General features: G+C 44.7%; 1 long non-coding RNA gene across 1 annotated transcript in view; it reads left to right on the top strand.

The window, feature by feature from the left end:
- Window positions 1-16411, top strand: part of LOC142020105 (uncharacterized) — a 155858-nt gene extending 139447 nt beyond the window's left edge. The window contains exon 4 of the long non-coding RNA XR_012647274.1: window positions 16232-16411. This is a non-coding gene — a long non-coding RNA (uncharacterized LOC142020105). The remainder of the gene's footprint in view (window positions 1-16231) is intronic.
- Window positions 16412-16947: the final 536 nt, after the last annotated feature.

The following is a 16947-nucleotide window of genomic DNA, read 5'->3' on the forward strand; positions in this document are numbered from 1 at the left end:
TGTCTACACGTGCCCCAAACTTCGAAATGGCCATGCAAATGGCCATTTCGAAATTTACTAATGAAGCGCTGAAATGCATATTCAGCGCTTCATTAGCATGCGGGCGGCAGCGGCGCTTCGAAATTGACGAGCCTTGCCGCCGCGCAGCGCGTCCAGACGGGGCTCCTTTTCGAAAGGGCCTCGCCTGCTTCAAAGTCCCCTTATTCCCATGAGCTCATGGGAATAAGGGGACTTCGAAGAAGGTGGCGTCCTTTCGAAAAGGAGCCCCGTCTGGACGCGCTGCGCGGCGGCAAGGCTCGTCAATTTCGAAGCGCCACTGCCGCCCGCATGCTAATGAAGCGCTGAATATGCATTTCAGCGCTTCATTAGTAAATTTCGAAATGGCCATTTGCATGGCCATTTCGAAGTTTGGGGCACGTGTAGACACAGCCAATGTGTTCTTTCCCCAACGAGGGCTGCCAACCTCCTTCCCATACTGCATTGCCTAGTACCATAGTTTGGGAACTGATCTTGTCCATGAAGACTGAGGCAAAAAAGCATTGATTCCTTCAGCTTTTCCCACATCATCTGTCACTAGGTTATCTCCCTCATTCAGAAACAGCCCCATATCCTCTCTGATCACCCTCCTGTTGCTAACATGCCTATAATTCTGTTAACATGTTAACAGAAGAAAAAAAACCCTCCCTCTTAATCTGTGTTTGTATTTCCCCATCTTCATCAGCTGATTATATCTAACACAGAAATACACCAAATGCAGTAATACAGCATGGGATCTTCCTCTAGGTCCGTAGCTGGATGTTGTTATTTTGTCTTCTGTACAGAATCAGTCTGACACCCGCGCTGTGGTGGGACCAAATCAGCAGAGGCTGTGGATGCAGTATCACTTGGAGAGTCAGAAAGCAGCAGCATTAGGGCTAAGAGTAGGGAAAGACTGTACTCAACTTCTTATATACCTGTTGTTTGCCCCTCTCAGCTCCTGGAAGCTACCAGTTTTCTACCAGATAATTTGCAAAAATTACCTTTTTTCGGTGAAACTTAAAACAGTCTAAAGGTGGCAGTTGTAGCTGGGATGAGTTATTTGGGTTAGTTATTCACTATAATTAGCACTTAAGGAGGAGATTGACTGGAGTCCACCTGGCTGCCTACTGTCATCTAGGTGTTTGTTGATGAGGAAATGTCATTCCCCTTGTCCCACGTGGGCAGGTAGCATACAGATGTGTATCTTCAGTAATTATGATTCGCCCTGTCCTCTTTAACTAGGTACAAAGCATTCCCATGGCAACAGGCCATGTTTATAGGACTGAGAAGGCTTGTCCCAGCTTCCTGCATGTTTCCATCCGGTTTCCTTTATTTCGCCTAGACCTTCATTGGATCATTAAACTTCTTTGCAAGAGATTCCTTAGAGGGAGTGGTAAGTGCCAACACACTGTCCACAGAAGTATTTGATTCTAAGTTCAGCATTTAGTTAGAGACACCTATCTCCTTGCAAACCCAGACTCTATACCCTGTAATTCTTTTTTTTTACCTATATACCAACAAAGAATGATTATTTACTTCCTGCCAAAATTAACCCTTTCATTGCTGAGTTTCTTGTCTGAGTTTTCAAGTAAGGGGCAGAATTTAGTGGTAGCTTGAGTGACCAACACCGCCGTCCTTGAGCAAGCTGGAATCCCAACCATGCACACCCTCCTCAGGCAGCGTCAACTCCACTGGCTTGACCACGTCCACAGGATGAATGATGGAAGGATTCCAAAAAACATCCTGTATGGTGAGCTAGCCTCTGGCAAAAGACCTCCCAGACGCCCCCAGTTGCGCTACAAAGATGTCTGCAAGAGAGACCTCAGAGAGGTAGACATCGAGCTGGACAACTGGGAAGAACTAGCAGATGACCACAGCAGATGGAGGCAGGGGTTACACAAGGGCCTTAAGAAGGGCGAGATGAAGATCAGACAGCTAGCAGAGGAGAAGCGAGCGCACAGAAAGCACAATAAGGACTTGCCAGACACCCACTACATCTGCAAGAGATGCAGCAAGGACTGTCACTCTCGTGTGGGTCTTCATAGTCACAATAGACGCTGTAAATGAAGTCCTCAATTGAAACTTTAAAGGGCGTGACCCATAGTCTATGCAGACTGAAGGATGCCTACTACTACTACTACTTGGATGGTTCAGGGAAGCATGTGCCTACATTCATCAATTTTAGAATAGCACTTATGCGCATTGTTAACTTTAAGCATGTGCTTGATTCCATTGATTTAAGGATAATCACGTGCTTATGTGCATTCCTGAATAAGCTTGCTTTTCTTTATGAGGGTCTGAGTGGGTCAAGTGAAGTTCTATTTTCCGGGGTTCGATTTTGTGCACTGAGTAGGGATGCGCAAAATCGAACTATCAGGTCTCGACAGTGAGCCCCTGTACTCTTCATTAAAGTGTGGAGTAAGGGAGGTCAATGGGAGAGTTTCTCCCACCAACCTCCCTCAGTCAGGATGGCAGGATAAGTTGATCCTAGATAAGTCGATTGGAGCTATGCAAGTGCAGTACATGGAATTGTGCATCTAGGATTGACTTTCAGGTCTAGCGTAGACTGCCCTGAGTAATGCAATTGAGGGGAGTCACTGGAGCTGTAGGCAGAGAGCACATGAGCAACAGGCGGCAGAGAGAGCAGGTGGTAGAGGAAGGGAGCTGCAGCTGCATTCTAGGTGCCCAAAACAGGTGAAGAGCTGCCTGTTGGTGGTGTCAGTGAGGCAGTAGAGCTTGCTGGCGAGGCTAGCTCTGTGTGAAGAAAGAATTGCATGCATGAGGTTGCTAAATTCCATTCCTTTTCTCAGGAGGGCTGGGGGTAATTTTGAGTGATGCCTCAGAATCCTACCTGCTCTAGAACAACACCTGCCATCTACAGCCTGCCTTTCAAGCTGAAGAATTCCAAACAGAATTATCAACTGTAGGTACAGGAATCAGCTATCTCCCACTTTCAAATGCAGCCATTTCTTGGGGGCAAGAAATGCTGTAATAATATGTTGTCAGCTACACCCCTTCTTCTAAGAGGGGAAGTGAAGAACTTCTCCATTGGACCCACAAGTAGCCTTTTGGGATGTAATGATCATGAAGTGGACTTTCTCCAGGATGCCCTGGGTTGTTCAAAAATAGATTAGCGTTCTGGCACTTACCCTCCAAAAGAAGACCCAAGAATCAACCCTGGACACCATGTTGGAGCACTTTCCCCCCCTTTCCTGTCTTTATGATGAGAAATAAGAGAGGGTTCCATGTAGTGAATCAATCCTAGCACTTCTTACAGTTGTTGGCTTTCACGATAAATCTCCCCCCTACAGGTACTGGGCAGAGCTGCTATTACATAGCTCATGAAGATGCATGGGTGGTAGGTAGTATAGGCAAGGGAAGGTGTTGCCTTCCCAAAAAGTCGGGTGTAGCCCCACTGACCAGCTGGGACTCCGGGTGTGGTGTGACTGCCCATCTGCTCCTGTGCTTGGGATGGGAGGGGCCATATAGCTACCCAGCGCTGTGGGGTGGGGGGGATGGAGACTGGGGGGTGGTGCAGGGCAGTGCCAGTGGCCACAGTGGGGGCTGAGCCCTGGTGGGTATGGAAGGGGCAGAGCTGGGGCATGACTCCCCAAGCCCAGCCTTCACCCAGCACCCATGAGAGAATGGAAAAGTGAACACAGACTGAAGTACTGAGCTAGTGACACACCAGCATTTCCTCTCAGTTTCTAGTTCATAGGGATCAGTTTTCATTCACCCCACAGAATTAATGTTTTTGGAACCCCAAAGAGAGAGAGAACAATCAGTTGAATTCAACCCTCTGCTTTGCAGCGCTGCTTCCCAAGAGGCCTAGTCCAAGCCTTTGATGTTCTGAGGTGTACCTAGACACCATCTAAAACCAGCAAGGGATGTATTTTCCTTTCAACTCTTTTTTTCCGTGAAACGCTTCACTCTTAACACTGCCTCCTAACGCTCCCTATTTTCCATCAGACCCCAGAGACTGAGCTGTCAGGTATGCATCTTTGATTATTCTGCATACCAAAGAAGCAAGGCCAAGTGCTGAATCATCGAAATACGGAACATAAAAGGCAGGAAACTTACTTACAGAATTTGCTTTCTCCAGTCAGTCAGGCTTTCAGCTAGTGCTTCAAATCATGCCCCAAGAACTGGTTCAAGTGAAGGTTTGCATTCATGCCTGGAGAGGCAGTATGTGCAAGAGGCCAGGAAAGGACCAGTCTGGGGCACAAACAGAGAAACATTGAAGCTTCTCTCTGGGAATTAAGCCAGGCCTGCAGCGAGGATGGGCAGGAGTGCAATATGTGTGGGGGATTGTCCTGGGCTTAGGTCTCTCCTAGGAATGGCCCTGCTGGACACAGCCCATGGCAAGGCCACCTGGAGAGTGGGGCTGGCCATCAGAGCTGGTGCTGCCTCGTATACAGCACACAGATTCCTAGAACACCACAAAATTTAGGGCAATTTGGTGCCCCAGATTTCATGGTGCCCTATGTGGCTGCATATTTTGACTGTTGGTAGGGATGGCCTTGGTGGTGGCCATGTATCTCAACTCCTGGTTTCAGGCTTCTGGATTGTCTCAGGAGATGCAGACCCACAATCCAGGATCTGCCATTTGAATACTCAGGGCTCTTTTTAGAGTGGCCTCCAGACTCCATGGGCTCAAGGAAGCTGTTCTGTCCTCCACCACCACCTTCTCTGACACACTCTTGGCTCTGGGCAGTTCCAAGACCTGGTTCCTACAAGAAGGAGGACAAGGGACCTACAAGATGCTACGTGTCCTCCTCCCATTCAAATGCTCATCATGACCCTCCTGGAAACCAGGAAACAGGTCAGAAACAGACATTTTGAGGATGAACCTGAGGGAGGTGACCTTGCCAAGGTACCAGGTCCAGCATTTTCTTTCCTCAACTACCTCCACCTTTTCTGGTCAACCAGCTCCTGTGTCATCTTGGACCCCTGGGTGGTAGACACGGTTTCTTTGAGCTACAACCTGCAGTTTTCAGCCAACTACTCACCCACGCACCTTCTCCGCCCTCTTCTGGGACCTCTCTCACAAGCAGTGCCTCATTCAGGAGGTTGACTACCATGTGGGGGCAGTGGAAATGGTCCCTTGGAGCATGGAAGGCAGAGGATTCTACTCCTGCTACTTCCTACTTTCAAAGGAAAAAGGGGGCCTCAGCCCCACCTTAGACTTGCCTCACCTCAACAAGTTCCTCAAGATTCATATTTCACATGGTGTCTGTGGCCTCCATCATTCTCTTTCTGGATCCAAGAAAGTGTATGTCATCCTTTTGGCAGTACAGAGATCTTTTTGCAGGGCCTCCTTAGCCTGGGGCTCTGAGCTGCAGCCCTAACACCCCTGTCTTAATTCTGCCTGTGTTGGGAACAGGCTCGGGCCACCATGCTTGTGCTTCAGTCCCATCCAGGGGCACTGAGGCTCAGGGCTTCTGACAAATCAAATTAAGCAGGGGGCTGGATCCAATCTGTGGGCTGGAGATTCCCCAACCCTCTTCTGTAAGGACAAGGTCCAGTTCAGACGTCACCTGGCATTTCTTTCCAGGGTCGCCTCTCAGTTTAATTTGAGTTGGGACATTTAGGCTCTGTCACACTACACACACACTGTTTTGAAATAAATTCAAAATAATGGGTGCATTATTTCAAAATCAGTAAACCAAATTGCAGGAGGAATACCACCTATTTTAAATAGCTAATTCTGACATTTCCCCATTGCTGTAAATTAATCCATTGACGGCACAACCCTCCCCAAATCCTGTTTTGTTTGGTTTGTTCCAAAAGTCCTGCAGTTCTGTTTTGGACACAAAATAAGAGATACATTTCACTTCATTTCCAGTTTTAAGCTGTAGTTTTTGAAGCTGAAATAATTAAGCACAAGAAACCATTTCACTCTGTGTCTCCAACTCTCCCAGGAGAATTCTGCTTTGCCAGTGAGCAGTAAAAATTTACCCATTAACAAGATTTTACTCAATCTTCGGGACGCACACAGAACTGCTTCATGACGGAGGTCAGTGACAGATTCAGCCAAGCTGAGAACTAGTGCCTCATTCTGTATCTATCATGTGGAAGAGCCCAAATTGTGTACAATATTTTAATCTTTGCTTATCTGGTACAGAAGTAGAGCTGGGAAGATGAAGCATGGGGAAATGGTGGCCTTCATTTACAATTGTCACTTTCAGGCAACAAACTCCTCCTAAGACAAACTCCTTGGCTGTGGCCACACTTGGCCAAAACTTCGAATATTCAGCACCTCATTAGCAATAGGACACTTCCAGCTGCGGTGCTTCGAAAGCGCCACTTTCGACCACTCGCGGCTCGGCACAGCTACACAGAGGTCCTTTTCAAAAGGACCCCGCACCTTTCGAAATCCCCTTATTCCTCTCAGCGGAGGACCCTGGTGTAGCCGTGCTGAGCTGCAAGCAGTCGAAAGCGGCGCTTTTGAAGTGCTGCGGCAGAACCATCCTAATGCTAATGAGGTGCTGAATATTCAATTCAGCACCTCATTAGTAATCTTAGAAATGGCCATTTGCCTGGCCATTTTGAAGTTTTGGCCAAGTGTGGCCACAGCCCTTGGCTATGTCTACACTACCATTCCTCTTTTGAAAGAGGCATGCAAATGAAGGAAATAAAAAATGCAAATGAGGCACAGATTTACATATCTGGCATCTCATTCATATATTCTTCTTTTGAAAAAATAGGAGGAAGGGTTCTTTCAAAGATGGGGATTACTTTCAAAAGAGCCACATCTACACTGCTTTTCTTCTTTTAAAAGAAGTTCTTTTGAAACAAGAATATGCAAATGAGGTGCCAGAAAGAGGAATGGTAGTGTAGACGTAGCCCTTGTGTCACAATGTTCTGATGCAGTATCATCAAATTACGTCACTCTCATCACAGCCCAACACAATGTTCTTGTGCCATGACATCATCATTATGGAATGAGATTTGCCAGCCTGAAAATACTTTGCAGGGCATTTAATTGTTCAAGGCTAGATGACCTAACACTGCCCTTGGAGAGCCTAATAAGCAAAAGAATATTGAATGGATTTCAATAGGGAAAATTAGACTCCAACATGCCACCTATAATTGCACATGAAGAAACTGAGAGGCTAGGTCTACACTAGCCCAAAACTTCGAAATGGCCATGCAAGTGGCCATTTTGAAGTTTACTAATGAACCACTGAAATACATATTCAGCTCCTCATTAGAATGCCGGCAGTTGCAGCACTTCAAAATTGACGCTTCTCGCTGCTGTGTGGCTCATCCAGACGGGGGTCCTTTTCAAAAGGATCCCAGCAATTTCGAAATCCACTTATTCCTATCTGCTGTTAGGAATAAGGGGATTTCAAAGTTGCCAGGGTCCTGTCAAAAAGGACCCCCATCTGGATGAGCCACGCAGCGGCGAGCTGCGTCAATTTCGAAGTGCCGCGGCTGCTGGCATTCTAATGAGGTGCTGAATATGTATTTCAGCGCTTCATTAGTAAACTTCAAAATGGCCATTTCGAAGTTTTGGGCTAACGTAGACACGGCCAGAGAGATCCAGATAAGGAAGATATTGTTTAAAGAACCCACTGAAAGCTGTATGTGTATCAGTCCTGGCCAGATGGACCATTAAACCACGCAGCAGTCAGCCGAAAGGAGAATTGTTTGTGAATTTTATCCTATGTGCTCATGCATTGAGCAATTTAGGCCCCTGCAATTATGCAGTTAAGGTTTACTTTGGTTGAATTTTTTATGAGAAAATGTTGACAAACCTCTTGTTTCCCTGAAAAATATAAATTCTGGTATGTCTGTGATAGATCAGGTGAGAGATACTGTCTGGCGTAAACATGTACTTTAATGGGCAGGCTGAATCAGCCTGCAAAATCACGTGGAAGACACGTAACAGTCTCTTGTGTAAATCTTAGTTGTTTTAAGGTTATTAACCTCAATTCACCATGAGAGCAGCAATGTACCACCAGTCTCCCATGTCACTCTACCTGCACATGGTTGGAAGGATATTCTCCTTTTAACCAGTATGAGTTTTTTAAAAATATCTTTTAGCTGCTGCCTTCCTTGTGTTCCACTGGACTGCTGGCAGTAGCATCTCCAAGGGATATCCAATACCTTGGGTCATTCCTAAGTAGTAATTGATGGGCTCTGTGTTCAGCTTCTGGAAACTGCTTACAGAGCGCTCTTCAGCGAGTTAAGCAGCAAACATAGCATCCCAGGATACCTCTGCCAAGTGTCTTTACTGTTTCTTATGCTCCAGGTACATTGCCACAACATAGCAGCAATTATGTGGAGCCTCTTTTCTGCTCTCTATTTCAGTCTTTTATATGGCTTGCTTTCTTCTGGGAGCTGTCCCTCTGGTACAAGTGGCCCTCCCGCTCTTCCTTACCCAGCTACTTAAGTCCCTCCTGCATAACTACACTCCATGCCTTGGGTACTCATCTGTAAAACACCGTTGGCTGGCCTGAACTCTTGCAGCATTCAAGGTCAAGCTCACACTAGAGCTTGAACTCTGGGACCCTGTGATGGGGGAGGATCCCTGTTCTCAGGTTCCAACATGAGTCTGAATAGCTACAGAGCAATTTTTAGACCCACAATCCAACCCCCAGTCAGCAAACCCAGACTAGCTGTGGTTGTGCTGCATGTCTTTTATTCCAGGGTAGACGCACCTTTTGTAACCCAGAGGCTGTCTTCCAAAGGACTCCATTTATAGCTGCTGTCACCATGCTGTCACCACCCACTTGTACACCAGAAACATTATTCAGAAGCCTAACAAATTTAGTTCTAGATTGACAACGCTAACAACTGAAGACCTCTATGAAACAGGGACATTACTTCTGGCAATGAAGAGAGCACAGCAGAAATTCAAAGCCAGGACAAGTCTTGCAGTTAAAGCCTGTTCTTAATATTATGTGAAAACTCTTCTATTCAGTGCCTGATGTTGTTGTAGTAACCATATTTGAAAACTGCTGTCTATGTTATCAGCATGTCGTCATTAATCTGTTTGTTTTATTATGAGCTATATTATATCAGCCTCTTATAAACTGCTACCTGAGTGAGTAGAGTGATCTACAGTTTTTGTGGAAGATCAAATGTTTTTTATGACACCACTAATGTTACAGACTGTTACAAGGAATTATAGGAGGGGCCAGTGGTCAACCATGTCATTTACACTACTATCTCATTTAGACAATAAAGAAAAGAGTTCTTCCCTGTGTTGTTGTTTGCTTATTTATTTGGGTGCTGGTTATGTACTTGGCACAGCACAAAAATATTTGGAGGGGAAAAGTAATATTGTGCTTCTATTCCAGGGGGAAGAAAAATTCTGTGGCTTTAAAATTAGTTTAATTTGATCCTACAAACTCTAAAATGCCTTAGTCATATGCTTATTGTACAGTGTTACTACAGAGTGGAGAGAAAGCTCTTTGGGTGACCAAACTACATTTCCATACCTTATTTTATTTATTTGTTTGTTTTTAATGCATAACCTGAACTCTGACTTTCCTGGATTTTAGTGCTTGGTTTTACAATTACATTTCATGGAAGCTGTCGTGTATTACCCTAAGTTATTGATATAGACTCTCATCTTTAACTCTGTCTTACTGTGCAAAAACAATGAGAAGCCCTGTGGCACCTTATAGACTGACAGATTTTTTGAAGCATAAACTTTTGTGGGCAAAGACCCGCATCGCAAGATGCATGATCTTTGCCTACGAAAGCTTATTCTCCGCAAGAATCTATCAGTCTATAAGGTGCCACAGAAATTCTCATCGTTTTCACATTACTTCATGTTACACTGTAAAAATGGGTTGCTCTGGAAAAGGCTCATTTGGACTTATCATGAAGAAATCACATGACCACTTCAGCAATGAAGCTAGCAAACATAACACAAAAGTATTATTACACGTGACCGTTTCATATCTCTGTTCTGTTTAGATTTGGTTGACTAACAAAGAGTAAAGACAGGATGACTTAGACAGGATGACTGTAGTACTTGGCAACCCTGTCATCTGAACAGCTATAAAATTGAATGCAAATGATGGGAGCATTGGATTGAGACTGTGATAGTGGCTTTTTCTTCCATTTCCTCCCCTACTACATTCACCTATTGGATACTCACTTGTTTATAGCCTGGCCCTTCAGTTCCTCAAGATGATGCATGGCCTGGCAACCGGAGACAGAAGGCTTGAAAAAACAATACAGATCTGCCTGCTGCAAGAGACAGAATCAAATCAGCATGGCTTTCTTTTTTTAATCTGATATCTTTTGGCATGTGGGTGTGTGTGGAATCTTATGTCACTGTATCTTTCTCACTCTTAGCTCCATCTGTATCTAGAATAAAGTGCCATAGCTGTCCAAACCACCAACAAAACATTAAAAATAGATTTTTAGTCAACTGTGTTCTCTGAGAAAAAAAGTGATTTCTCTTGCTTGTCTTCACCACTCACAGCTACTGTGTCTGCTGAACTGTGGCCAGACACAGGGACAGACTTGGGTGATGAGCAGAGGATGTCCCACTTGGCAGCCAGACTCTTTGTGTGTGTGTGTATCTTGCCTATTGCCATGGTTCCACACTCAAATCAGGGACCCTCTTGGTTTCTAGGCAGCAGGTCTTCTAAGTGAGCCCAAAAGCCAACATCATTGTGACTGACCCAAAACGAGCTCAATGGGACGTTGTTATTGCATATCTGACAACTTTTCTGCACTGTGGCTTTAAAGGCCAGTCTACCATGGCATTCCTGTTGTAAGATGATTTTGTATTGCCTTTATAGAAACTGGTGGTGGCTATACCTGCCTGTAGAGAAGCCTTCATGTGGAAAGGTAAATGCGAAGATGAGCACTGCATGCACAGCATTGGCTTTGCTATTAAGAACAGCTTTAGATGTAGCCTCAGTGAACATCCTACTGGTGTCAGTGAATATCTAATGATCTAATATCTTAGGCTGGGCAACAAACAGTTCACAACAGTAGTCAGCTGTTATGCTCCCAGTCTACAGGCTGATGAAAATGACAAGAAATGCTTCTACACACACCTCAATAGCATCATCAGAGATGTCCCTAAAGAAGACAAGTTTGTACCTGGGGACTTCATTGGCAGAGTACGTATTGACTACCACCAGCTGAATGGTGTCACTGGGAGGGAAGGTGTAGGAAAAATGAACTTGAATAGTAAAGTTCGTCTCATATTAGCCGTGTCTACATGTGCACGCTACTTCGAAGTAGCGGCACTAACTTCGAAATAGCGCCCGTCACGGCTACACGTGTTGGGCGCTATTTCGATGTTAAGATCGACGTTAGGTGGCGAGACGTCGAAGCCGCTAAGCCCATGAGGGGATGGGAATAGTGCCCTACTTCGAAGTTGAACGTCGAAGTAGGGCACGTGTAGACGATCCGCGTCCCGCAACATCGAAATAGCGGGGTCCGCCATGGTGGCCATCAGCTGAGGGGTTGAGAGACGCTCTCTCTCCAGTCCCTGCGGGGCTCTATGGTCACCGTGTGCAGCAGCCCTTAGCCCAGGGCTTCTGGCTGCTGCTGCTGCAGCTGGGGATCCATGCTGCATGCACAGGGTCTGCAACCAGTTGTCAGCTCTGTGGATCTTGTGTTGTTTAGTGCAACTGTGTCTGGGAGGGGCCCTTTAAGGGAGCGGCTTGGTGTTGAGTCCACCCTGTGACCCTGTCTGCAGCTGTGCCTGCCACCCTTATTTCGATGTGTGCTACTTTGGCGTGTAGACGTTCCCTCGCAGCGCCTATTTTGATGTGGTGCTGCGCAACGTCGATGTTGAACGTCGATGTTACCAGCCCTGGAGGACGTGTAGACGTTATTCATCGAAATAGCCTATTTCGATGTCGCTACATCAAAATAAGCTACTTCGATGTAGGCTTCACGTGTAGACGTAGCCATTCTGTGTTGACCATTGTCGTGTTACAATGAACACCTTATTCCAGTAGCAGAATCATTTCAAGACCTCCCAGCAGCATCCACAGTCGGGGTACTGGCACCTGCTTGATTATGTCATTGTCCAGTCTCAGGACCGTGCTGACTACCACATCATTCACACTGTGATTGATGCTGAGGACTGTTGGACCAAACACTTGCTAATACATTTCATTATGTCACTAAAATTAGCACCAAGGACTCTTTTCACACACACACACACACACACACAAGAAACACTGCGAGAGGATCAGCGCTGAGGGGTTAACGGAGCAGGAGACAAGGCTTATCTTCCAGCAAACTCTTAGTGACAAGCTATGCAACCAAGATGCACTACAGGACTGTCTTCAGTCATGGTCTTTTCTGAAAATTGCTGTCCTGGCAACCCATGGTGAAACCCTTGGCTACACCAAGCAAAGGAGCGAGGATTGATCTGATACTAATGATAAGGAGATCCAGGACCTAATTAAACACAGAGCATTCAAAGTCTGACATAGCAACTTCTCATCTCAGCAGAAAAACGTGGTTATGAGCTTGCCAAGACCAAAGTACAACAAAGTATTAGAGTCCTTAAAAACAACTGGTGGAGAGACAAAGGAAAGGAAATACAGGCATATGCTACCTCCAGTAATAGTCTTGAGTTCTCTAATGTTATTAGGCCAATTTCTGGACTGTCAAAACAGGGTGTCACTCCCCTATAATCAGCATGTGGGATGTCAGTTGTCAAGACCAAAGATCTCATCAATAGCCCATGGCAGGAACATTTCAACCACATGTTCAGCATGTAGCAACATGTCCACATGCTGTGGTCAGCAGCATTTTCAACATGATTACCAATCTATCTGTCCATGTTGATATGACTCAGAAACCTTCCATCCATAAAAAAGAAGGAAGACAAGAAGGCCGCAGGCACTGACAGGATCCCTGCTGAGATATTCTGACAGAGAGGTCCCTATGGTCATGCCTATGTCCCCTAATTCTGATGATCTGGAGAAAGGAAACCATACCCAGTGAGTTCAGAGACACCATCTTTAAGAAGGGTGACAGGAGAGAATGCAGAAACTACCAAGGGATATCCTTGCTTTCAAGTTCAAGTAAAATTCTTGCCCCAGTCCTTCTGAACCTTCTCCTTCCACTGGCAGAAGAAGTTCTTCTGGAGTCACAGTGCAGCTTTTGACCAGAACAAGGAACAATTGAAATGATCTTTTCTGCCTGCCTAAGACAAGAGAAGTGTCTGGAGCAACGTCAGCATCTGTATGTGACATTCTTCAATTTGACAGAAGCATTTGATTCCATCAGTGGGAAGGCCCTCTGGAAGATCCTTCAATATTTTGGCTGTCCACCAAAATTCATCAACATCATCCACCTATTACATGACAACATGCAGGCCATGATCCTCAACAACAGCAATACAACTAAACCAACTGATGTAAGGACTGGAAAAAAAACCAAGAAGTCCTGCAGCACTTTATAGACTAACCAATTTATTGGAGCATAAGCTTTTATGGGTAAAGACCCACTTTGTCAGATGCATTGTTTTCACAGCTCGTGCTGCCCCTGCTTGTGGCACACTCTCAGCTTCCTGTTGCCAGGGAGCTGCTTCCTTTAAGGCAGCTGGCAGGGACCATAGAGCCCTACCTGGGTTGGCCAGACTGTCTCCATCCTCCGGGGGGGGAGCTCTCTTGGAAGACTCCTTACTTTGAAGTAAGGAGTGCAGAGCGTCTACACACATTAACTTCAAAGTTACAGGTCGAAGTAAGCCACTACTCCATTCCTGGGAGTGACTTTGAAGTTAGCCTCCCTTACTTCGATTTTAACTTTGAAGTAAGGAAAAGTGTGTGTAGACGCTCTGCAGGCTACTTCGAAGTAGCCCCTTATTTCAAAGTTAACTTTGAAGTTAATTTGTAGTGTAGACGCAGCCTAAGCATTGTTTGATTGTATATAAGCACAACAGTGCAAGAAACATTATCCATGTAGTGAGAGTTTATTTGACTCACAGGGCAGGCAAACTTGCAGCTTCTAATTTGGGATGACAGATATTTTGACAGAATAAGGCAGATTGCCCATTATTTATTTGATTTGTAAGGCAAATGTGTCATTTATAGTTTGGCGTGAACACGTGGTTTAGGTTTCTTAAGGTAGCAAGGCAGTATATCCTACTGGATATTTAATCTCACAGAAAGTTATTATGAGATGGTTAAATTCATAGCTTCCCTACCCATCTCTTGATCTGCTCACAATGTACAATTAGTCAATTTGAATAGCAAAGCAAGTTGTTGCCCTGAGTGGTAACGTTTTTGAGTTATTTTAACTAGGTTGGGAAGAAGAAAGAGATTTCATCCATATGCAAATTAGCAGAGATTCTTGCCTAGGTATGACTAATAGCACTCTATTTTAGTTTCTGTTCTTGAGGAGTAGAACTCCTAACCTTACCTGATGTATTGGAACTTACCTGGATCTATTGGATCTATTGGCAAAGTGTTTCACATGATGTGAATCATTTTCTTACGGTTTTTACTCCCTAGATGGAACCATTTTGGAGATAAACAGAGATGGATAGTGTTTCTCATTTTTAAGAGCCAGCTAGGATGAATTAACAGTTTTTAATAATTCAAGGTATATCTCTTCTCCATATGCCTTAAACAACCATGTTGTAATTGGGTCTAACTTGAGTATATTCAGTGCTTTTTTTTGTGCCGGTACCTCAGCAGCTGTACCTTGGGGCCCACCAGCAACTTTTTTTTTAAAAAAACACAAAATAAGCACTGATTATAGCTGTAGTGTAGGAAACAGCTCTAGTACCTTTATATCTATTAAAATCTCACAAGGTTTCTCTACTGGTTTACACCAGTAACTACCAATCTGATACATCTGACTTTATTGTGTGGCCATTGCTCTACAAACTGAAGTGTTACTCAGTACAACGCAAAAATCTGGACCTGTCTGCGCACGAATCACAACTATACTAAGCTACTATTGTGTGTAAGTTAGCACATGTCGATAGAACGTTAGCTCAGGTTGACCTTGACCAGCGATATTCCCCCTCCCCCAGCTTTGACAAAGCTGGGCTGTGCATTCTGTCTGTGCCACACATAAAATTGAAGTGGGAGATCTGGTTATGACATAATTATCTCCTGGAACAGCAAAAATACAGTTCAATCTTGAAGCGTAGACTTGGACTGGCACTGTTAAATATAGTTAGATGATGTCCATGATGCACAACTGAATTGTTTATTAACTGTGTTGTAAATCTTATCAAGGGACTGTCATGAGTGAGGGGGTCACCAGGCCTTCCACCCCATCCTTAGTCAGATGTGACTCCCAGCCAGCAGGGAGAACAGAAGGTTTATTAGGCAACAGGGACTCAATGTAGAACAATCTTGTCAGCACAGAAACCGGAAGGAGTCAGTGCAATACATTCTGGGGAAAGGGGGCCCAGCAGGGGTCCCCAAGCCAAGGCCCTGGCCCTCTTTCCTCCCTCTCAAGTCAACTGAGACTGGGCCCCTCCCCAAATGCCCACTTCAAATTCAAACCAACCAGGCCTTTCCTCCTGCCTTTGTCCTGCTTCTTAGGGTGGGGGGGTGTCACCTGGTTGCCTAGGTTAAAAAGGCCATGGAGGCCATTGCCCCTGTGTGAGGAGTTATCACACCAAAACTCCCATTTCCCACTATGCACTGATGCTGTGCCTAGGGAAACTGAGGCACACACATGGAGTCACTACAGGACAGTAGTGACTGAGATACTGTCACTCTTTGACAAAGAATGGATGGACACAAAACAGACATCAAAAAACTCCTGACACGCAGACCTGTCAGCCATCACTTTAATGGAGTGGGCCATTCTGGTAATGACCTGAAAGTCTGTGTTTTACTGGAAAGGAACTTTAACAGTTGTTTACAGAGGGAATGATCAGAACTGTCCTTTATATTCAAATTCGACACATTAGCAAGTGGTGTGAATCAGGACAGCAAATTACCTGCCCCATTATAAGGACTCTTTTACATACTTTGCTTTATCTAACTCTAAACTTCCCCACCCCACACCCTGGTCCTGCCACCCCTCTGCTCTTCTCATTTACCAACCTTGATAACAACTTTTCTGATTTGTTGACCTTGATAACAATTTTTGGACCTCTGTGATTTATATATTGAGTCTGTTCTGGTATGGCTATGATCTGAAGAAGTGGGTCTGTCCCACAAAAGCTCATCACCTAATAAATTATTTTGTTAGTCTTTAAAGTGCTACATGACTGCCTTTTTTTGTTTTGTTTTGTTTTTTACAGGACAGTAGGAATCGCATGCAACTTAGCAAGTGGAATATAATCCCCACAATCCCCACTTCATCACAAGGACCTAATCTGTTTAGTAGGAGTAGTGAGATGACAGAATAGACCATGGACAGAACTCCTCTTCATCCTCGTCAACGAATTATGCTACAACACGATGACTGCAAAACTGCAAGAATCACAAACATGGCAGAGCATAGAAGGGTAAATTTTTCAAAGTTTAATGCAAAGAATATCCAAAGATCATACTTAATTGAGGATATTTGCATATTTCATGTACAAGCCATATATCAGTAAGTCTTTGAACTTGAGTCATCATGAAATCTTGCTGTCACCAACTGCATTTTAAAATGGTTGTAAATACCCTGTCTCTGCTTCTACTCCAAAAAGGACCTTAGAGTTTGGGACCCTACAAGGTTGTACAAGCACAATTTGGTAGTTTGCGATTGGCATGCTCTTCTGGAATCCGTGAGGAATTTTTATATGTGGAAGCCAAATTAAATCAATGTGTTAAACATCTATGCCTTTCTTTTACTTATCTGTATGTAACTATTTTGCTCCTCAAAAAGCAAATGAGTACACTCTGACTAAGTTTGTCTTTTGTGATCCCTGGACCCAGCAGGACTTGTTTTGCTTTTCCATGAGGACATTTAAATTAGACAACTTTTCCAATAGCTTACTTAGGTCAGGCGATGATGACTCCATTAATTCCA

The sequence above is a fragment of the Carettochelys insculpta genome, chromosome 13 (genome assembly GCF_033958435.1).
Source record: "Carettochelys insculpta isolate YL-2023 chromosome 13, ASM3395843v1, whole genome shotgun sequence".
Classification (NCBI taxonomy): Eukaryota; Metazoa; Chordata; order Testudines; family Carettochelyidae; genus Carettochelys; species Carettochelys insculpta.